Source organism: Harpia harpyja, chromosome 22 (assembly GCF_026419915.1).
Source record: "Harpia harpyja isolate bHarHar1 chromosome 22, bHarHar1 primary haplotype, whole genome shotgun sequence".
NCBI classification, from domain to species: Eukaryota; Metazoa; Chordata; class Aves; order Accipitriformes; family Accipitridae; genus Harpia; species Harpia harpyja.
The window spans coordinates 4,725,212-4,748,725 of record NC_068961.1 but is presented as its reverse complement, the minus strand read 5'-3'; the positions used below and the strand labels follow the sequence as shown (position 1 = coordinate 4,748,725).

General features: G+C 42.4%; 1 protein-coding gene across 5 annotated transcripts in view; it reads left to right on the top strand.

Moving 5' to 3' along the window:
- The first annotated feature begins 1,103 nt into the window (after window positions 1-1,103).
- The window catches only part of TBL1X (transducin beta like 1 X-linked), a 203,517-nt gene continuing 181,106 nt past the window's right edge, over window positions 1,104-23,514 (top strand). For 4 of the 5 annotated variants that reach the window (XM_052773754.1, XM_052773755.1, XM_052773751.1 and 1 more), the window contains exon 1: window positions 1,104-1,415. The gene's annotated coding sequence lies outside the window, so the exon portion shown is untranslated. Of the gene's footprint in view, window positions 1,416-2,102; window positions 2,122-23,514 lie in introns of those variants that run through there. The other variant, XM_052773752.1, reaches the window with a different exon arrangement.

Genomic DNA, 23,514 nt, shown 5'->3' with positions numbered 1-23,514 from the left:
GAAGCACATGGAGCTCGGCCGCGTTGCATCATCCGCCCCGCGTGGGGCCGCGCACCGCTCCCGCCGCCCCGAGGGGGGGGGAGGGGGAGGAGGAGGGGGACACGCGGGGACACGGGACGCGCGCGCCGGAGGCTGAAGAGCGGCGGCGTTTCCCCCCCCCCCCTCCCGTGAGCAGTTAAAGCGCGTTTCTGCTGATTCACAACCGTGGAGAGCAGCCATCGCGCTGCCCCCCCCCCCCCCAGCGCTGGGCTGGGGGAGCGTGCCCCGCGTGGGTCATCGCACCCTGCCCGCTTCGGTGTGCCAAGCGAAACGTCACGGCGATAATAATAATAATAATAACAACAACAATAACAACGCCGCCGCGCTCCCCCCGTTGATCTCCGCGAGGGCTCAGACAATTGCGTTGCCCCCGCCTCGGCCGGCCTCGACGCACCTCCCGCCCGCCCGCCTCAAACTCCGAAAACAACAAACGCCGACAAACAACAACATTAACGTTCAACCGCGGCGATAAAAAACCCGCCGCCGAGGGGAGCGGGGGGCCCGGCCGCCCCGCTCTACGCGCGCGCGCGGGGGGGGGGGGGGAGGGAGGCCGCGGGCAGCGCGTGGCCTCGCCGGCCGGCCGGCCTCGCGCAAGGTTGACGCCGCGCTCCTGGGGGGGGGGGGGGGTGGTGCGCGCGAGGCTGGTTTGTCGCTGGGTTTCTGTCACGGGGGGGGGGGGCAGAGCAGGACGGTACCGAAAAGTATACCGAAAATACCGCCTGGAGGCGAGTGGCGGGAGTTACCTGAGGGCAGCCCGAGGGGGCGTTGGCGGCGCTGGGGACGCCCGCGGCGGCCGAAGGCGCGTGTCCCTGCGTGGGGGTGCGCGGCAGGTTCGCCCCCCCCCCCCATACACATTCCCCCCCCCCCCCCGCTGGGCTCCGCCGCTCGCCCCCCCCACCTACCTCCTCCGCCCCAGCCCTCCCCTCCCTCCCGCCCGGCGGCGGCGGCGGCGGGCCCCGGGCGCGGCCGGCTCCCCTCAGCGCCGCTCGCGCCGCTCCCGCCGCCGCCGCGCGCCACGCACCGGCCCCGCCAACCGCCAACACCCCCCCCCCCCCGCCCCCCACCTCGCCCGCCCCGCCACCTCCTGACCCGCCATTCCGCCCCAAAACTTTCCGTTTTCCCCTTCCCACTCTCCGGGACTTCCTTGTGCCGCCTGTACGCGCGGAGGGGGAGGAGGAGGCGTGTGCGGCGGCGGCGGCGGCGAGGGGGGATTTACAGTCTCCTCGCAGGCTGGCCGGGACCCCGGGGGAAGAGGAGTTGCACCATGCGCGGCAAGTGAGGGGAAAGTCTCCGCTCAGCGCCGCCCGCAGAAGTTGAGGCTCTCCCCCCGCCGCCCGCGGGAGCGGGAGCTGTGCCTTTAACGCCCGCTGAGCGAGGTGAGTTTCCGAGGCGGATTATTCATCCTGGGGACCCTTTTTTTTTTTCTTCTTCTTTTTTTCTCTCAGGTTTTTTTTTTTTTTTTCTCTTACACGCGCCGAGGTGACAAACGTCCTTCTCCGGCGCAGCCCCTCGAGCCTGAGGCCGGCCCCCCCCACCCCCCCGGCGTCCCCTGTGCAAGCCTGCCCTGGCTCGGCGGACTGACCCGCCCGAGGGGGGGGGGGGGGGTCGCTCAGCCGCTGCCTGTTACGACGAAGTTTTTTGAATCTGGGCGTTTGGGGGGGGTCTTTCCGGGGGTGGTGGTTGTTGTTGTTTTTTTCTGGTGGGTTTTTTGTTTGGTTGGTTTTGGGGGTTTTTTTTCGGAGGCGATGCGTGTGGGGCTGCCGTCTCGGTGGCGGGTGTGCTTTCATCTGCCCCCGAGCAGACCGACCCCAGGGCCGGGGGAGGGGGTGGGCAGATTCTGGAGCGGCTCCCTACTTCTGAGATAGTATTTTAATGTATGTTTTTTCTTACAAAAAAAAAAAAAATAAAAGGATAAATGCTCGGGGGCGGGGGGGGTGGGGGGGGGGAATGTGAGGTATTCACGCTCAAGTGTGGAGTTTGCAGAGCCCGGGTGGGGGAGGGGAATCCCATTCATCGCCAGGGCTTGAATCAGCAGCGGGCGGAGGGGCCGATCGCTCCCGTGCATCGAAGTTTTACTTCCAAGTAGGTAAACAAGTTAATCCCCCTCCCTGCCCCCCCCCAATCCGCGCCCCCCCCCCCGTCCCCCCCCCCCCCCGTCCCGGTGCGGTACGCTGCTGCCAAGCCCGTTGCCGGCGCTGATGGAGGGGCGGCGGTGCGGCCGGGGAGAGCCCCTGGGGGGGGACCCGGGTGCTGGAGGCCGGGGGGAGCGGGGCCGCAGACCTGTTGCACGGGGGTGTGTGGCAGGCCGGCGGGCCTCGGCCTTCGGTGCGGTTCCTGGAGGGGAGCGGCGGGGCGCTGGGTGCAGAACGCCCCCTCCCCAAATCCCCCCCCAGTCCCCCCCGGGGTGGGGAGGTGGCGGACACCTTTCCCTCAACTGCTGTCATCTCCCTGAGCTGCTTCCCCATTTTGTGGTGCGGGTTTAATCTCGGCGGTTGGTCTGATATTTCGGTTCGGTGCGCGGCTAAATAGTGGTGTGGTGTGATGTAAAGCCAATGACCCTTGACCTATTTAATTATACGTTGTTGGGTCCTCGAGCAGACGTCCTGCACGGCACAAAAAGGGGGAGAAAAACACAAAGCCACACCCTAAAAGTTCGGCTTGCGTGTTAATTTCTCAAAGTCGGTGTTTAGACTGAATAAAGGCTTTCCTTTATGTTGTCTTACCATGTCTCTTGCTGTTCTCCACGAGGATTTGTACGGCGTTTTTCCTTTCTTGACGCACAAGTCTTAAAGTGTAGATGTGTGTTTGTGTGTGTGTGTGCTGGTGGGGGGAGGGGAAGTGGTCTGTTTGGTGGCGCTCATGGAGTGTTTCACGAAAAAAAGAAAATATTGCAGCACAATGTTGCAGAAAACTGAAACACTCCATTGAAAAGAGCGCTCCTCAAGTGATGATTGGAATAAAATGGAGTGTAAAATTAAAATTTCAAGACTGGTATTTTAGGCTAATAGTATGAAAATAAATATATTGTGCCAGAGGGAAATCTGATTGTAGGTAATAAATACAAGGTCTTTACTCATGACAAATACAATGCCATATATTTCTTCCTTAGCCCATTTGTTAGCGATCCTTTAACTGGGACTGCTCGTGTGGCATGTACAAGATTTAACATAATATACCTTGCTTACCATGTGGCTGCACATGCTGGATTTAGGCCTCTTCCTGTCCTACAGTTAACGTGCTGTCAAATACAGAGACACTGGGCAGGTTTTGAAGTAAATACATTCATTCTGTGATAGCAGATGTTGTTGGCAAGAGAGCAGGATTGTCCTAGTGTGTTTCGGCGTTGGTTTGTTGTTTGGGGGTTTTTTTGTTGTTGTTGTGGTTTTTTTTTTTTTAAACACTTACAGATAATAATTGCAACATCTCAATGACAATGATAGTAAAAAAGGGAAGCTTTCCACAGAAGGCTTGTAGAGGGGGTGGGAGGAAAAAGGAAGGCGAGAGGGGGAGGATGCTATCACATTAAAAATACGTTAAACCTTTCTTGGGCTCTACGCAATAATGGTAAATCCGGTGGAGATTTGAGCAGAGCTGCTGTAGTCGTCTCAGTTTAGCACCTTCAGTGAGCTAAGCAACAGCTAAGGTGTTTTTTTTTCTCCCCCTAAGATGAAAAAGTGTGTTTCAGAAGCAAAGAGGATTAGAAATTGCACATACACGTAAACAGTGGCAACTACACAACTGTCCAAGTCTTGTAGGACAACCCCCGCTCCCCCCCCCCCCCCATAAGTTGTCATCCGAATACATCCTCTGCCCTTACCCCACCCGATTAAGTAAGATCACTCCAATGCCCCCCGCTATGCCACTGCTGTGAGTTAGGCTACTTGTTCTTCTTTTCAGTGGGTGGCAAGTATCCTCTGCAATAAGTGTATCGAAAGAGCAAAAATAAATTAAATCCTTGATAGTGAAGGGGGACATGTCTGCGTCTGGCATTGTCAGGCTTCTGCTCCGCCAGTTTGCCCGGTTTTGCTCTTCTCGTTGATCTACAGATGGACTTTTCCCATTTCCGTGGCGACGGGGCCAGAAGCAGACCTGTTGTCCACTTGATACGTCTCATGTGCCCGTGCCTCCTGGAAGAGCTTCCTGAACGGAGACTCCTCCGGTAGCGGCAGTTGTTAAAGGCCCACATCCCTGAGCTTGGAGGGAGTGGAGAACATCCTCCTGTGTGGACGGGATGTTGTTTCTCGGTAGCTAAGTCAGCGGTGTGATATGCCTAGGATTCAACGATATGCTGAGTTTGGTTCCTCGTGGAGATGAGGCTGGGAAACCCGTCCCAGGGCTTTAGCCTGGCGATCGCTGTAGGTAGCGGGTGGGTGCCGTTAGCTCTTGCTGTTTTCTCTTGGCTACTGTTAATAGAGTCCAGAGTTAGAATTCATGCTGTAGTCGGTATTGAACCGATGTTGTTTATCTTTTAGTAGTGCCAAGGGGCCCCCATTCAAATCGGGGCCATTTTGGGAATATCGTAGGCAGCGGTTCTTGCCCTGAAAAGGTTGTCATGTGAGTAAGTGCAGGAGACAAAAAGCCAGGAGGGTAAATGGTGGAAAAAACTGACTCAGGGGAACAGCAGCTGATTGTAGCGCCTTATCTGCGGGACAGCAGCGTGACCTCAGCTGGTAGGAGAGAGGAGAGTTGTTAACACCGGGCAGCGCTGCTGCCGGTAAACCTGGCCGCTCTGCGCAAAGAGGGTGCGGGCATCCCTTCGCCTTCACGACGTGCGATCCGTACCCCGGATCCTCTTTACTCTTTTAATTCCTAGTATTATTTTAGATTATGTACACCAGCCTGCCTATAAAACGACCAAGGTTTTGTAACTCTTGAGGGCAGATTCTTTTTTTCATAATCTTCATTATGAGGCAAGATGGAAGTAATTTTGTAAACTCTTTTTCAGCTGCTAAATTAAACTCCATTCCCTCTTCCCCTCCCTCCTCTTGCCTATTTTTAGTTAGGAGGAAATAGCTGACCTCTTTACAGCAAGAACCCAGACCCCCTGGGTGCCATTTATAGGTTTCTACCAAATGGCCTACTTGGACAAGTTGGTTGAAATTAAACGAAAACATTGGAACTACAGCTCTACATAGGAATAGCAGCCTTCCTGTCAATACAAAATCTGTCATTTTAATGATAGTGAAACAAACGTCTATAGGTGAAAAATGGGGTTTAGGTTATTTCCTTTTCTTTGGTAAGCAAGAGAATATTTTAAAGGCTTTTTTTTTTTTGTGGCAGTCTGGTCATTAATACAATGGAATTTCATTTAAGAATGACTGACAGTATTTTGTTTTACAAACACAAGAAGCCCCCCTAACTTAGGACTGTGTGCGTAAGAGCTAGGGGGAATCAAAGAAGGGTGTTCAGTCTTGTAAGAAAAGGTTGTCGTTTCTTACCAGTTTTCTTCAGTTGTGTAGAGATCTTATCCTAGGTGGAGATTTACAAATTATAGTTACTAATGTTTAGTAATTCCATAGAAATACAAAATTGCTTCTGCTAGCTTAACAGAAAGCCAGTTTAACGATGGATACATGGCTGGTTTTGAAGGTTAAGGAGCACAGGCATCCTGCATTGCTTCTGTTGTGCATATTTGTATTTAGTTTAAGTGATATTGATGCCTTAACAATACTGGACTCTAGCAGCAGGTACTGGATTTTTTCAGTTGTTGTTTGAGCAAAGAAGAGTATATGGCTGTACATGCGGTCTGCATATTGCCTCTGTAATCCTCTGTCCAGGTCCCAGCCACCAGTCCTTTTCTTTACTCTGGGTTGCTAGTATGACTGCAGTAGGAAGAGAGGCTCGGGGTTAGGCACTTCTGCTGATTTGGCTTCCATTTTTATAATCTTGTTGACTTTATGCAATAAAAGGGGCATCACGGTGTTTAACCCCATTTCTTGACCTTCTCTATTTGTAGTATGGACAATCAATACATGTCTGCTTGTCCTCTTTAAATTGGAGTGCATGTAAAGATTCATAATTTTATATGAAGCTACAACGGAATTTTATACCAAGAAACGTATAGTATCTATGCAATACAAAATCATGACAACAGTACTGTACTATGAAGAAGCAATTATTTTAATATTTTAACTAAGCACATTGCATAAATGCGCTTTTGCTTGGGTGTTGAATCTTACGCGTTTGCTATGACAAGTTACACAGTACACTAAATACATGGACAAGACAGTGCCTCTTGATGCTTAGATGACATGACTTGCAGCCTGTTTATGAACAGATGAGTAGCACTAATAACATGTAATGATTCTGTGTATATATATATATATATACACTCATCAAAATACTTTTGTCTAATTAAGTGCTAAGTTTTATTGACTCTTGCCATCGGAGGGTGAAACAAGGCTTTTGAAAAAGCAGCATTTTCCATTAATATGTAATGGTTGCTCTGTACATCACTGCCATTCAAAACGTGATTGCGTTTACTGACCTAAATTTCATTTAAGCTCCTAATTCTTAGTTACAGTTTAACCTCTTACTACTATGTAGTGGGTTTAGAATGCGTTTTGTTACATAAAATCATAATTTTGTTAGGTGGAAAGATGTGGTAACATCAAATGTGATAGTTTTTTTCCCCCTATTGAAACACAACTTTCCCATACCTGCAATAAATTATTGATAGAGCAAAGAAGCAACATTTTTCCTTAGGCATTAAAAATACTTGGAAAATATCCTTTGACATTATCTTCAAGAAAACCAAGAGGATTTTCTTTTGGTGGATAGATTCCCTTTGTCTTTCTGCAGAATAATACATTTGTGCTCCTTTTTGAAGGCAACAACTGCACTGGATGTACAACTTTGGCTTCTGCTGTATTTTGCTGTGTAGCACTATCAGCTCTTCATTAATCCTGTACCACTGGACAGAAACTGTGCAGAATATTCTCCACAGTTCGAGTGAAGCCAACTATTTAAGATTCATATTTCTGAACAGAATAATCATGTTATAATAGTACTGCTGAAAGGGTGCTGTTGCATTGTTACGATTAACTTGTATACCGCTGATGTTACGCTTCACGCTTACAAGTGTCCACTGATGAGTTTGTGCCCATTTGAACACAACCCAGTAGCCCACAGCAAAATCATTGGAAAGACATTCTTCCAAAAGAATTGATCTTCACAGTATACAGTTAATACATACATGAGATCTTTACAAAGTGAAGTAAAAACACAGATTTTTTGCGAATCCATGTATGTTGGTAACTTACAATTAGGAATTGTTATAACCATATGATGGCTCCAGTGTCATTCAGCAGCTACAAGTTGGTTGCTGTCTATGCCAGTGAGTTTAGTTGCTGCTGGCAGAGGATATGGGTGCGTCCAGAGACCCATTAGTATAAAGACTTCTGTTAGCACATAGTCTCAGTTGGGGTTGTTAAACAGCAGTCAGCTTCACAAATATTAATTGTTTAAAATGAACTACACTAATTGTCGTGTGTCTGAGTGTGTGCGCGTGTGCACGTACATACATACGTATGTATGTAGATAGGGTTAAGGTAGTCTGAAAAGTAACTTTGGAGAAAAAAGGAGTCACCCTGAGGTTGGAGAATGGTGCTGGAGTGTGACGGGTAGGCTCTCAAACCCTGAACTAGGATATGCTTAGGTTTCAGGCTCTGGTCAGCAGCACCTGAGGTTGTGCAGAGACAGCAAAATGGATGTAGGACTGGGCCAGGCTGGATGTCAGGTTTTGGGAGAAGACAGAGGTGCAGCACCCTTTAATGATGTGCTTGCTGAAATGTGGCAAAGTCAGGAGTGGATGCTGTGCTTGTACATCTGACTGAGCGTGGTGAGACCAGGAGGAGACAACTGGGGTACCATATGTGGCTGGGGGATGCATTCGAACTTCAAAATTATAATCTCTTCATTTTTTTTCCTTCTTTTTTAAAAATTTTTTTTTTTATTCTGTTCGGATTTTGGTTGCTCTTAGAAGTGAAATTTAAACCCTGATCTCAACGGAGAGATCGAGGCAAAATTACCCTCTTCCTGAGCGTTCTCCACAGATAGGGTCGAGCTTTGCTGACGGGGTGGGACAGAGAATCCAAGCACAGACAGTGCCTGTTCACATTGTGGGGATTAGTTTCCAAGGATATCTATCTATCTCTCTGGTGCTTTTTACAGTCACAAAACAAACCTAACTCTTCTCATGCCCATTTACATGCACATGTGAATTAGACCTCTAGGAATTTGATTATAGAATTGATTGAAACACACCCAATCTTTTCTAATTTTTTCAGAAGGTATTGGTAATGCTTCCAATTATATGCATTCAGCTCTCTTTCATTGTAGCTTAGCTTTGCCTGCTGGTTGGTTTGGTTTTTTTTTTTTTTTTTTGCTTTTTGGATTGAGTTTTGTCCTTTTTTAATACAAGAGCTTCTGTAGTTTTATGTAGTTAATATAGTTTTCTTTTTAATTTGTTGACTTTTAAACTAAAATAGTGTAATCTGGAAGGCACAGATAAAAGGCAGGCTGAGGATTATTCTAATGAGGAACACATCTTCCTTCTTATCCCAGTTCTCAAAAAATGAAAGTAAGGAACAGAAGCAGGTACATTTTTAATAACATTGCATGATGTTCACAAGACACAGATTTTGTGTCACTCTGTGAAAGGTATTCAAGGTTTCTTTATTTCCATTTTGACTGTTACTCTGTTTTTTTGATTGATAGTATTATAACTCATTAAAAATGCTCATTTGTATTTGTAGGAATGTGTTTTTATGTTAAGAAACCCAAACATGCTGGGCTCTGATACTTCAGCTTGTATCAATAAGTATCTTACATAACCAGTTAATTTAAATGAGCCAATTAGTTTAAAAGTAGTGCATGACAGTGTATCGTAAAAATTCATCCAGCTTCATTCTCACAGGATTTTATGTGCTTGGAAAAAAAAATCAGGCAAGCTGAAAGGATGGCCCTAAATACAATATTAGAGTGGAAGGAAAGAACCTGTATTTATTACATACAGCTCAAGTTTACCAAAACATTAACATAATGATTACTCTCATTGCTGACGAATGAAGTCAACTTTTCTGGGAGACCACCGTCATGTCTTTACTACCTAGCCTGGTAATGCTGGGTAGAGGTTAGGTAAAAAATAGGATGTAGTGTAGGCCCTGATGGGCGGTTTGCGAGAAAGAAGAAAAAGAGTGGCATTAGGTTACCTTAAAAGCTAGGCTACACCGGTTTGAACCTGCTGGCTGTCAAGTAGACAATGAAAATCTTTTAAGAATTTTCCGAACTGTATTTTTTTCTTGGCTAAAATGACATGCCTTCAGAACACTTACTCCTGTGCATTTCTTCAGTGTTATGATGGTAGTACATATGATATGTGGGTATTTTCTAATATGTTAGTGGTTACAGCAATGACTTTTTGTGTGCGTCTGGTTTTTCTAATGTTTTGCGTGTTTGTCTGCATATGTGCTTACTGCTGGATTAAATTTTTTATTTTGAATTTTGCTTAGAGTAAGCAATATATTCTTCATGGTATCTATTACATTACCAACAGCATGTATTTATGGTTAAAAAAACCCACTTGAAACATGGAAGGGTTCTGTGTTCTCTAATGGCAACATGTTGAATGGAATTACACATTGTCAATTTGATCATACTCGGTGCATGGTGGCTTTGTAGATAAGGTGTGTTGTAGCAGGTGTTCATGTACATGGAGTCCAGTGTGAAAGAAAGAAATTTAATTTCCTTTTACTAAAAATACATAGTGGCCTGTATACTCTACATATTTAAAAAGCGTTTAGATAATTACAGTGAATACTTTTGTGGTTGCTTGCTCCTGTCTTCGTATTGGCATGAGATTATTTTGAAGTACAACATTTTCCCCCTTTTTTAAAGTAAATATAAATATATATCTATTAAAAGAAAAAATCTGTTCCTTAACATCTTTACAAGGCAATTGATAGGGCACTCCTTTCCACAGCTGGATACTTACAATGCAATGTAAATCATTTATCTGCCTACCGTCCTGTAGAACTACTATGAAGATTTTATTAATGACTGGGTTTGAAGAATTTTAAAGACCAAAACACATTTATTAAAAAGTGAGAATGTAAAATTCTGCTTACTAAAGTACAATCCTATTGTCTATCAAATTATAGATTAGGATAGCAAAGTATCAGAAGAAAGTTATGAAAAAAAGTTTTATCTCCTTTTTGGTGGCGAGTTTAGCATTAGAATTAATGATTGCTTTAATTTGTTAATCTTCTGTTAATCTGTAAGTTGGTTTCTTGGCTAACAGAGTTGGGTTTGGGGTATTACATTGCCTCTGAACAAGCCTCTAGGGTTTTTCCAACCTTTTTGTAATCACCTTTAAACTTTTTTTTTAACTGGTTGTCCGCTGTCCCCCCATGTCTTCCCCCCCCCCCCGCAATAAAAACTGTTAGAGTTTCTAGTGAAGTTTAGGAGGTTTTGTTTTAATGGATATTTTCTGTGTTTCATAGTTTTTCTTTCTGTCAGCTCTACGATACACAGCTAATTCCAGCAAGGACAGAGTTGATTATACATTTGTGTTCTGAACATTCCACAAATCCTGTTATAGCTATGGCCTGATGTTGCAAAAATGTATTTGGCATGTGCAGGAGACTTCTAGGATCAGGCCTTATATGATGGCAGCACAGATTCTTGACTGATTAAGTAAACATTTCTGAGCCTTTTTTAAAGCGACCGGTGACATGCGTGATTTTCGCTTTAGTCCTGACAGCCCGTGTTCTTGTGATGAAACAGAAGCCCACATAAGTAGTCTTTTTTGTATAGCATAACTTCCATGATCTATTTTGAATACCTTTCTTATCTGAATGCTCACAATGTTCTTTGAAGTTCCTGTAGCTGACAAACATGAAGTTGAGATTTAGAGCCCATTTTCTTTAAACTGTGCAGGAGCTGTGTTGGCTATGTTGAAATTTACTTAGGCTTAATATTTTGCAGTTTAAAGTCTAAGACTTAGCAATTTGAGGTTCCAGACACATACATTGAAAAGTGACCAGCTTAGATTCTGTGATTCTAGATGGATCCTTGAAACCTATGACTTTTTTCATTCAAGTGCCCTTAGTTTTTCAGGCCAGCCCACATCAAAAGGTGTAAGCAACCCTAGCAGCAGCCATCTGTAAAGCAACTGGCAAGCAGTGGCGGGACACTCTCGTCGTTGCCTGTCTAGATCACATACAGTCTCAAAACTATTCTGCCAACTGTGACCTGTCACATAAGAAGCGCAACGTGTCAGGTCCAGCACCTGATGCTTGTCTGTGCGTGAGGGTTACGAATGCCATGTACCCTCCGTCGAGACCACGTGCCAGCCTTCCCGCGCAGCGATAGGTACACCCCGCGTGTTTTACGTTGGGCAGAGGCTGGAGCTGTACTTTCTCTAACCCGTTCTGCGATGAATCGCAGCAGTCTCGCTCTCGTTACTTCGCACAGACCGCAGCGCCGAGCCTACCTTAGCCGACTGGTGAATGCCAGCTCAGCAAAGCCTTCTGGAGGTACGAGTCCTGCAGCTGGCTTGGTTGATACCAGGGAGGCTCAGCTGGAAGGCAGAAGCCAGACAGTGCATAGCTCAACGCTTCATCCTTCATGTTAGATGCTGGCCATAGAAATAAATATGAAGGTTTCACTGCTCCTAAGTGCCAAAAAAACCTAGAATGGGTATGTCTGTGTACTGGTGATGTGATGTATGTGTTTTATTTTAATTTACTGTTTTTTCTCTGGGGTGGTTGCTCTCTGTTTGTCAACAGTGGAGAAGGAAAATTTCGCAGAAGGAGCATTAAGTTTATTTTTCTAACCTTAAAAATAAATTTTCTGACTCCCAACTTTTTTCACTTGATGACTCAAACATTCTACAAATAGTTGTTTTACATAAATATATAATTATTTATGCTGTTAGCATTGTCTTAATTGTTATTTTTGTCTTTGGAAATGCATATGGTTATTTCTCTAGTGTCTCAAGTGGAGCGAATGTCTTGCCAGCCTATTTAATGTGCTAACGTATGTGAGAAAGTATGCCCTGTGGCCTGAAGCATCATTTATGTATTTGCCAGTTGCCTCAGTCTTTTAATTTCTGTTTGTATGCATTGCATTTGGTTAGGTTGAATTTGTTATTGATTTCAACTGTTTGGAAATATTCTGCTGACAGACCGTTTGCTTGTGTCTCCTTTGAGCCAGCATTTTACCCTCATTAGTCTATGGATGTGTTCTTTTGAGTGTTAGCCAAATGCATTCATAAAAATGGTAAAATTAAAAGAAAGGAAAAGTACAAGAGCTGTGTGACCTGTTATTTGTAAACAACATTATGAAACTGCCTTTCAGCGTTTGACTCTATGCTGTACTATATATATTTTTTTCAAGTTTTCCCTTTTTATTCCCTCAGGTTTTCTGAGCTTTGCATCATACACAGCCATTTGCTCAGATGTTTTAATTGCTATTTCTTTTTTTTTTTTTTTTGGTACATACTTGTTTGGTTTGTTTTTGAAGACTAAAGCTACTAGGTAAATAACAGCAGTAATGTTTATGAGTTCTCTAATATTGTAGTTTCAAACCATAGCTTGCAAGCTTCTAGGGGACACATGGACTGGTTTTTTTAGAGATCTGTGGGGGGAAAAAAAAAGGAAGTCTAGTGTCATTCTGTTCAAATTCACTGTACAAGGTCTCTTTATAGGTCCACAAATTTAAAGAGATTAAAAACCACTATCTAATTATATTGTAAACTTTTTAAGGATGTGATGATATCTATTTTTATGACTTACTGCTTTGTGGGTGTATATATCATTATGCAAGTAATAATCTTTGTTTTCACAGAAGGTAATTCATACCAACATTAAATTTTGGCATCAGTTTTGTTATATTGTGTAGATTTTTATGAAAATATCCCTTCTCTTTTATAGAGCTGTGATCGGTATTCTCTGATAGAACACAGGTCTGGCTGATCTTTAGTTGCACAAAGAGTAATCTGGAGAGGAGCACTTGGATTCCCTTAGTTTATCAGGTCTGTCACATAGCAAGCCTGCTCAACTGATCTTTCTTTTCTTTTATTTTTTTGGGTCTTACGCAGTACTGATTTTGTTTTAGAGTCCAGCCATTTATATGGTACCATCACAGTTCAGTAAATCCAAATTCTTACATCTTAAAATGTCAGGAATTTTGTTATTTGATGTTACTACATTTCTGTTCTCTCCTCTGCCTGAGAGCGGGAGTCCTTGCTGATGTTAGGAGGGGTTAGGTAGAGGAGGTGTGCGTGGTGAGAGTGGGGGTGGGAAGTAAAACAGGCTCTGGCTGTTTACACATTCCAGGCGACCATAGATCTACTCTCTTTGAGGCCTGAAATATTTCCCTTTTCACTATCACTCTTGCAGATCTGGGGTATTTGGGCATACTGCCAATAAAAATAAACAGTAATGTGTTAATCTCTTAGATTGAAATGTAATAAACCGTATTTTACCTTTTTGTGTGTGTGTATCAGAATAAAGACTAACAGCACTTTGTAATTAGAATATGACATTTTTAGAAATACTGGAAATTACAACTATTGTTATACTTTCTTCAAGAGTTGCCTATAAAAGGACAAAGTAAATTTGACTTCTTCCTTCTTGCTGGTTTATTCCAAAGGGAAAGTCACATAATCAAAATATTTTTGTTAACTAGATTTTCTATTTTCAGCATGATAACCTTTGGCTCAAGGAGCTGATGACGAGTCCCTCTTTCTGATTTCCATGAAATACGTGTATATGCATGCATTTTTTTCATTTATTTTGAGGTGGGTTTAGTCTGCTTTGTAGTCTTTCATTTGATTATTCTGGTTTCCAGCACTTAATGTTTCGGAGTTCTGATGAAATCGGATACACAAAGCCATCCACCTGCATGTCTTTTTTTTTTTTTTTTTTTTTAATATTGGAAACTATTTTCTGCAGCCTGTACTAAAATAGAGACTGAGCAGGCAGGCAGATGAATAATGATTTCTTCCAGGTTCTGCATAATGTAATGAGCAGACCTTCTGTTTATTGTTATTTATTACCAATGTTTTTATACATGTGATTTCTGTCACTGAAGCTTGCTTTCTTGGGTTTCTTAAAGCTACATGCTATGTGTGCCATTGTTTTTTCCCCAAGCGGTGCAGTAATGCCACTTTGTCACTCCAGCAACTTGCTTTGTCACTGGGGCTTGATGTGGCTCAACTTCTTACTGTTTCTGCTTTCTAAACAAAATTTGTTGCCCTCCAGAAATATTACCGTATAATTATGACACAAAAAACAAGACAGTCCCACTGAGATAACAGCTGTTACCTTCAATCTTAAGACTATCCTAATGCACGCAGTGCAAAAGGTAATTCAGACTATACATTTTTTTTTCCCAAAGGTAGCTAATTCCTTAAAACTTCTTGCATAGCTGTGACTGTCATCTAATTGCCATTTAGAGGCATTAAACTGCTTTCAGAAAAGCTGTAGGCTACTTCAGCTAGACCACCAGCGACTTGGATAAACACATGGTAGTGTCTCTCTCTTGACTAAGTTTTACGAACGAAGTGCTGCTCTCATCATGTAGTGACCTGGATCTAAAGCCAGAGGTTGTTTGGGGTTGCTGTCAGGCAAGATCAGACTGTTGAGTTTAACGTAAATGGAAGTAAACACTAAGGTTACCTGCACCTCATTATTTCTGTGCTTTTATGACAGACACTCAAAACTGTTTGTATACTGGCTATGGCTTGTGCTGATTATGTTGTTAATAATTTGTGTCTCTAATATGTGTACTAGCTGCGTGCTTTAAGAGGCCAGCATTTTTGAATATAGGTGTCTAAATAAATGGCTTGGTTTTCAGAAGCTTTGGGTAGGTACAGCTCCAATTGAAATCAGAGGAATTGGTGGCTGCTTAGAGCCTGGATAAATAATTAGTCCTAATACAGGGGTGCATCATAACAGTCTGACAACAAAAGATCACCTCCCTCTTTTTCCCCTAAGTTAAATAAAGTAGTATTTTAAAAAGTATTTTAAAGAAAAAGGTCCTACTGAGAGACTACTGCCAGTCTGTATATAGATGTTTGGTTTGCTTTTTTTTTTCCGTCTTGAAAGGGCAATATTTGGTCCTGATCCTCAGAAGCAGCTCCTCACATTTAAAATATGGGTGACTCTGTCAAGGTGGTGTATGGTTTGTATTGAAGTTAGGGGGTCTTTACTGTAAATTGCTAACAAGTTTGTTTTCCATGTGTGTTTAGTTTTATTTAATGTCACATTTGATGTAGTGGGAAGATGTACTATTATTGTAGTGGTGGTTTGATTTAGTGTTTATTACAAATATTTCCTACCTTAAAAAACATGAAGACATGTTCTGTGGTTGAAATAGGAGGAACTGGGAGCCTTGTTCTTTTTTGAACAAACAAAAATCTTAAATAAACAAGAATATGAGGTATAGTGACCTAATGGAAAAAAACCCCAAATGCTTCTCAAAATTAAACAGATTTACATATTAATTATGTGTATGAATATCTAGAAATGAGTAGTATCAAATGATGAGCTTTACTATATAAGAATTATATGCAAATTGCACAGGCTTGGAGGTTTTGTTTTTTTTTTTTTTTCTTCTCAGTAACTTAGAAATATCAGCAAGCTGGCTGAGGAGAGTTTAGTGGAAGATATTTAATAAAAGAAATTTGATGTGAAGAACAAAATGTGATGAACTGTTCCTGTCCATGGCGGAGCTGAGGACCTGCAAAATAGTAGCTTAGACTTCTTTGCATTTCTTTCTCTTTTTGTTTAGCTTGAGAATATGGGCCTGTATGAAGCATAGTCTAGGCTGTTTAAATACTGACAGTTAATTTCAAGCCACAGAAACTATGAAATGAGATTTTAGACATACATTTAAAGTTTTGATTATCATCTTTTTTGCTGGTAACAACAGTCTTTGACAGCCGATTGCAATATAACAAGTTTGCATTGTTGACCTAGCAAAACAGTCCGGGGTTAATTGTTCAGCACTACAGATACTACTTAATTACTTTCTTTAGAATTGTTAATTAGTAGTTATTTTCCTTTGTTTCACAAAATTTCTTAGAAATCTTAGTTACGAATCTGGCTGATGCAGTAAAAAAATGAAAGTGAACAGTAGGGCCCTGTCACAGGAGCATGCAGCTTATGGTGGAAGGAGCCATTTTAGTACTTCATTTATTTCTTCAACCCCAGTCGATCAATGAGAAATGTGTGCATTTACATAGTTGTACCAGCATCTAATTTTCTATCTTTATGGGTCTCTGTTCAAATTAGGGAGGAACCCCACCTTCCCAGAATATGTGGAAACGTAGACAGTTTGTAATACATCAGCAAGCTACTGTTTCAAGAGACCTTTCGTAGTTAAATAATAATAAGCTAACGAAAAGGGATATAATTTGGTCCTTGCAGGACGAACACCTCACCCACCTGACAGATTTTTGTTGGTCTTTTGCAATTGCTGTTTCAAAAAGGTTTATCTCACGATTGGTTTCACAGTTTTTGAACGTGATAGTTTCAAAGCCTATTCTAGGTTAGTCTGCTTCCTGTGAAGAGTGATGTTTAGTGAGGTGTTCGTGTATGCCACATCATGCTGGTGAGAAATAAATAGTGTTTTGATTCTGCAGATCTTGCTTCACTTACTAGATTTTATGTTCCTTGGGGCGGGGGGGGAGGAGTGGAGAGCAAGAGAGAGAAGGAAACAACAGTGCTGATTCGGCATGGTTTTATTGGAGAGAGGGAGGCACGCATGCCAGCTTTCCCCCAGGTTTCATCTTCTCGGGCATTCTTATCAGTGGTAGGTCTGGTTGAGGCTGGTAGCAAAACAGTAGCTTAAAGAGGCTGTGATCTCATGGAAGGTAAGCATTTACACAGCACCGGTTTTCAACCTTTAATTGAGAAGTGACCTTTCTGAAAGAGGAAATTGGTTCTGCAAGTGTTAATAAATTGCTACAAATTGTCATGTTGATGAATCTTTAAAAAAACAAACAAATGAAAGTAAACCAAAGCACACCCCACACCCCCCCCCAGCCCCCAACATCCCTCACCAAACCAAAATTAAGCACATGACAGACCAGACTTGTTAACTGGGCACTGAGGGTTGCCTTAGGATGTAGGTTCTTAGATTTTGAATTGATTCTCAATTGTCAACTTGATGTGTGTGGGAGGTAAAGTGAACTTTTCATGAAAAACATTCTCATAAGAACAGTTGCTATTCATGGTTCTTCTGGTACACTTACGTGTATGTTTGGGGAGAAGGGAAATGACATATTAGTGTTTTCAAGGCTTCAAAGAATTGCCTCACATTTTTTAAGCAACGCATCTTCAGCTCATATCCAGTTGTTTGGCTGCTGGAAAGATACGCTTAATTTTCCAGTAAATACAGTTTTCTTATTTTACAAAACTGTAATTTTGTCATTATAACTGCAAGCATTTTAATTAAAATGCTGATGATAAAAGGAGTATTTATGTAAAGGAGTTGATTATGTCTGATGATACAAGATCCAGATTAGGCCAAAATTTTGATGTTCACCATCATGCTTCCTTACATACACATGTATGCCTTTATTCCAGTTGTTTCTGTAATAGTTTGCAGACTGTTTCAGCTGTTGTTTGATTGCCAGTACTGTACAGGTTGACACTGATCGAAAAAGGAGCTGTGTTTAGAGTCAAGAACTGATGTTTTTGCAAGTTACAAATACGTCTCTTTCCTCCTTGAACCCACCTCAGTGTAGAAGTAAACTTAATAAAGCCATTTTCCCCCCTAATATCTAGCCTTCCAGTTCTTAAACATTAAAACCAAAGTGCTGCTAGCTGCATTTTGATGAATGTTTACATTGAATCTTAGAGAGTTGGACTTAAACAAAAAAAAGAAAGGAAAAAGAGAGACTTCCCTTCCAAATCTATTTATATACTTGAATACTTTTGTAAAATACGTGTCTTCATTGTAGGCCAGACATTTCCTTCATATAGGACACGGCCATAGGTATTCAATATTTATGCCTGTGCTTAATTGGATACACAATAGTTTCACGGAAGTAAACAGCAGTACTCGTGTGCAGAAAGTTGTGTGTGTGTGTTTAGGACTTGGCCTTAATTGCTAGTTTATAATCTCTTAAGAATTTCCTGTCTGGAGTAGAAATGTTTTAAAATCTGTCTTACTTCTACTTTGTAGATTTTAAATATAATACCCAGTAGCTAAAAGCTTTCAATGGGAAGTGAACAACTAGTTGCTGAGCCTTCTGGTTTGTCTTCATGGTTCATGTTTTATCTTTGTTTGTGTACCTCCAGTCCCCTCTCAGCGAGGACGGAGTGAAGGATGTGTGTGAGTGCTGCCCACAGTGCTCTTAAGGAAGGAGGAGTCTGTGAGGCTTCTGTGTAAATAATATGGCATTTAGTAATGAGAAAGTTAGCAACTCTGTTAATTGCTCATGAAACATACCTATGCGGAATTGTGCTTTGAAAGTTTCGTTCAAGTAAACTCCATATCTCCAGTCTGAATTTTATATCCACTAGCAACGCAGACTCATCCTGCAAGTAAAAGCAAAAAATGCGTATTCCAGACATTGTCTAGTCACAGTTAGTTCTTCCTGTTATAGTCCTTAGAGACATTAATGCTTCCCTTCTGAGATGAAGGAGGCCTGTCACCAAAAGGATGAAATAAATTACAGTGGTATTCAAAGGATAAAATGAAGACAGGTGTGGAGATCACAGGTGAAACTTCAGTCCAATGAAGGAAACAGTTGTAAATATGCAGTCTAGTTCATAATGTAGGAAAAAGGGAACTCTTGTAGTTCCCAGACAGTGTATAGGTAGCGTTGGAGTGTTTTATAAATATTTGGGGTACTTTTTCCCACTTCCATTGAACATAGGATTTTTCAAAAGCTTTCTGTCTAAGGTAGGCACTAGACTTCATTTACCAAGCCGTTTTGAGAAGCAATGTAGATGTTTTCCATATTGTTAAGATACATTACCATATTTTCCAAAATTGCTCTGAGGTCAGTCTCTCGGGCTCTGTCTTTCACATGTCCCCTGTACTGGGCTCCATCAGGCCTGCCCTGACAGAAGCCACGTTCACAAGCTGCTGGGCGTTGCAGGCCACCTCCCAGTGTCACGGCTGGCTCCTCGCTGCTCATGCGTGTTGGTGCACACAAATCTCCTCTGACTCGGATAAAGCGTCTTCTGGGACAGTGCAACACGTTTGATGGAGCTTCTGTGCCTCTCCCTGAAGAGCGCGAGGAAGAAAACATTACCACGGGTCTTTACTATGGCAAAATGCATCTGTCAGGAGATGTTTTGGGAAGCCAGGGATGTTAACAGCAACAATATGAGGCAGCAAGGCCAAGTTTGCATGGCACAGCCATGTGGCTGTTGAAATATTACTGTCGGATTGCTTCCTGTTGGTGGGTGAAGAGGGCTGGTGAGTGCTGCGGGAGTGCTTCGGGGGGGGCGGTGGGCGGCAGCCCTTTCCGTGGGGTAGGGAATGCGTGAGGTACCCTCCTCCTCTCCTGCTCCCCAGCAAGGGCTGTCTGTCGGCTGCGGCTGTTGTTTGATGCAATTAGTTTTTATTGACCAAGACGACCTTAATAGGTTTCATTTATGTACCTTGGCTTTATTGCAATTTAGCCCTCTAAATACCCAGGAGGCTTCTAAAACAACAAAGATACTATTAATTAGAAGCTAAAAGGAACGTAAGCTTTAAAATAATACTTTCTTTTCTTTGCTCATCTTTTAATACATGTATGTATTTAAAACTACACCTTCCATCTTGGAGTCATACAACAGCTAAAATGTTTTGACAGGTGATAGCTGAGGTTACTATAAAAAAGAAATCTATGTAATTCTCTTTTTTTTCCTGCCCTTTTTGTTTATTTTGCATATTTGAGACACTGTTGTCACAGTCAGTTTCATTGCAGTCCTCCAAGGTCACTGTTTTTCCCATCCAGTCTGTTGGATGTTTTACCCAATAGTGAGGGTATTTTTTAAATAGTAAGAATAACATGAAATGATTTTCAAATCCGTAAAAGCAAACATAAGAATTAGGACTGATTTACTGTCTGAAAGTATTCTACCCCACTTGCTTGAAATTGAGCAGATTTCACACTGATCTATCTCTTAATACGGGGGAAAAGGGAGAGAGAAGAAATAGCAATAGCTAAATGAAAGACCTTATAGCTAAAAGCCTAATGTGTAATAGAATATTTTTCTGCCATTTGTGCAATTGGCAACAGAAGAATAAAGACAGTACATTGGATTAGAAGCTAAAGTCTTCTGGTGTGAGATGAAAATTTATCTGGTTTATTGTACTTATAAAAATATATTGTTTGTTTTTCTGCTAATGAGTGCATGCCAGATTATTGTTTACCAGTTACCATTCTAGTCCAAATCAGAACTGAAGTTGGCAGAACATAAAGGAAGTTTCAAGATAGCTAAATATCATCGTCCAGAGCTTCATTTACTCTATGTTTTTGTAACCTCAAAATTACAATAGATAGAGGAACAGGCATATGAGGGTCACCAGCACAATATGGTATTCAGTTCAAATAACCCATATATTTATGGGTTCATCCTATTTAAGCATTGATTAAAATATCAGTATTACTGCCTTCAAAATTAAAAATCCAATTGTCTATTAAAAATAGAGCTGTTTAGAGTGGAATACCGGTATGGACTTCTCTGACACTTGTTTCTTGCCCATTGGTTTGAATTTACTATTTCTGCACAACCAGTACCCAGTTAACCAGTGGTAGAAACTGAATAGCCGAAGATGAAGTGTAGAGGACAATGACCGTTTCTTACCCCTCAGTGAGGAAGTACATATGAAGCACTGTGCTTTTCCCTCGTGAAATGGCCTGACTGGCTATGGTGGTGTAAAATGTTACGTTATTTAGGTGTTTTGCTCAGCTGACGAGTATAGCCATTTCACTGGATCTTAACTTGGACTGCCTGAATGTAAGAGTCTGAAAAGGTTGAGAGGAAAAAAGAAACTGAAATAATCAATTTGTGTGCCCTGGGCATGTTGATGTGTACGGCTAGAGTGACTTCTGCTGATTTCAGTACTTCCCAGCAGAAGCCAGAGTTTGGACGATGAAAACTAAATGGTAGGTCAGTCCAGAAACTTTCTTTGGGCAGTACTAATGAGCTTGGGGATTTTGAGTTGGTATGCATCGCCTGTCTAAGCGTCACTGAGATTTTCCTAAGAAACAAAATTTGTGTGGTTTGCATTCCTAGAATCATAGAATATCTCCAGTTGGAAGGGACCCGTGAGGATCATTGAGTCCAACTCCCTGCTCCTTGCGGGACTACCTAAAACTAAACCGTGGGACTAAGAGCGTTGTCCAGATGCTCCTTGAACTCTGACAGGCTTGGTGCTGTGGCCAGTTCGCTGGGGAGCCTGTTCCGGTGACTGTCCACCCTTCTCCTAACGTCCAGTCTGGCATTGTCTCTGTCTGTCCATCCCTCCCATAATAGAACACTTGGCTCTGCTAAACAACATCAGCTACATTTGACAGAGTGTTAATGCACTCGAAGATAGGGGATTCCTACAGGTGTTGTGAGATTTAGTGGCCGAGAAGATGAAGGAGACCAAAGTTGTGCCACTCCCTCCCAAGATGGGAAGAGCGTAGCTCTTAGTTCGTTCTGAGGGGCAGCAACCAACTTAGCAGTCAAGTATGTGCGTACTGACTGGCCAGGCAGTACGTGGCCTAATTGTCTGGGTTATAGCAGAAGTTTGTGAGGCTTTTCAGCAGACATGGGATATAAAAGTGTAAAAAACCGGATTCGGTTAGTTCTGCTGCTTATAGAAAACATATTTATTTGTTATGTGGGCTGCAGTTTGGTATGAACTTAATTCAAAGACTGTTGTAAATGCCTGTTTGCAGAAGGGGTATGAACTTACTCTTTTTAAAATATGCTTTTGACTGTAATTGTGAAATGCAGATAAAGTTACAAATCCATCAGCGAACTGACTATTTTAAGCCCAACTAGTCATGTTTCTAGATACTAGATTTTTACAAATGAGATATTTTTAGATGGATGAAATAAGCATATACCACATGCTAGAGGTATGAAGCAGCTTTGTAAGTTGTAATTTTAAAGCCTTCTGTTTACAATAGGATGTTTTGAAATCTAATGGTGTATGATATTTGTCACATAGTGTATCATGATAGAAACGTAACACAGTTCTAAATGTCTGCAGAATTGCTGTGCTGAAGTGGAGAATCATCAGATAAATTTACAGTTTACCAAGCAACCAGAAAATTTGTAATGATAATTAAGACTTCTTACGTAGTTAATTTTTGTAACACTTGCATGAGGACTTTTTGTTACTAAGCTGTGTACAAAACCATGTATAAATTCCTTTGAGATATTGGTGTGTGATATGTAATACGTAAAGACTTCTTGGTTCTTAGACCACATTTTCACCCTAACCTGCAATAGGAATGTGGATTTTCTTTATCGTATTTTGTTTGTTTTCTATTATGGCCCAGCTGGCATTTCAAAATATAGCTTTTATATAACAAAACACCTACTTCCATCAGTATGTACATTTTTTGAAATTAATTGTGATATGGTTCTCATCCAGATTGGTCCTAAGAGAGCAAACCACATCCTGGGCTGCATCAAACACAGTGTAACCAGCCAGTCAAAAGAGGTGATTAGCCCATTGTATTCAGTGTAGGTTCAGCCTCACCTTGAGTACTATGTGCAGTTCTGGGCCCCACAATTTCAGAAGGGTGTCCAGAGGAGGGCAACAAAGCTGGTGAAAGAGCTGGAAGGTATGTCCTATGAGGAGTGGCTAAGGACTTTGGGTTTGTCTGGTTTGGAGAAGAGGAGGCTGAGGGGCGACCTCATGGCTCTGTACAGCTGCCTGAGGAGGGGACGTGGAGAGGGAGGTGCTGAGCTCTTCTCCCTGGGATCCAGCGATAGGACGCGTGGGAATGGTTCAAAACTGCACCGGGGGAGGTTTAGACAGGGTGTTAGCACTTCTTTACTGAGAGGGTGGTCAAACACTGGAACAGGCTTCCTAGAGAGGTGGTTGATGCCCCAAACCTGTCAGTGCTTAAGAGGCATTTGGATAATGCCCTTAACATGCTTTAACTTTTGGTTAGCCCTGAATTAGTCTGGCAGTTGGACTAGGTGATAGTTGTAGGTCCCTTCCAACGGAAGTATTCTGTTCTATTCTATAGCATTCTTTAGCTGTGGAACTCCTGTTAATTTTGTAACTAGACCTGTCGCCTTATTATCTCATAGATCAGGCTGAACATATATCCTATAACCACGCAAAACATAGAAGAAAATAAAAAAATACCCAGGCGTTCCTTTAGACTGGGACTTGATAGAAAGCCTGCTTTGATTGTGGGGACGTGACAGTTCAGGCATTTTGGAACATCCATACTTGGCAGTCAAGTCAAAGAGTTTGTTACAGTCTGTTCCCGATATTGTTTTCCAG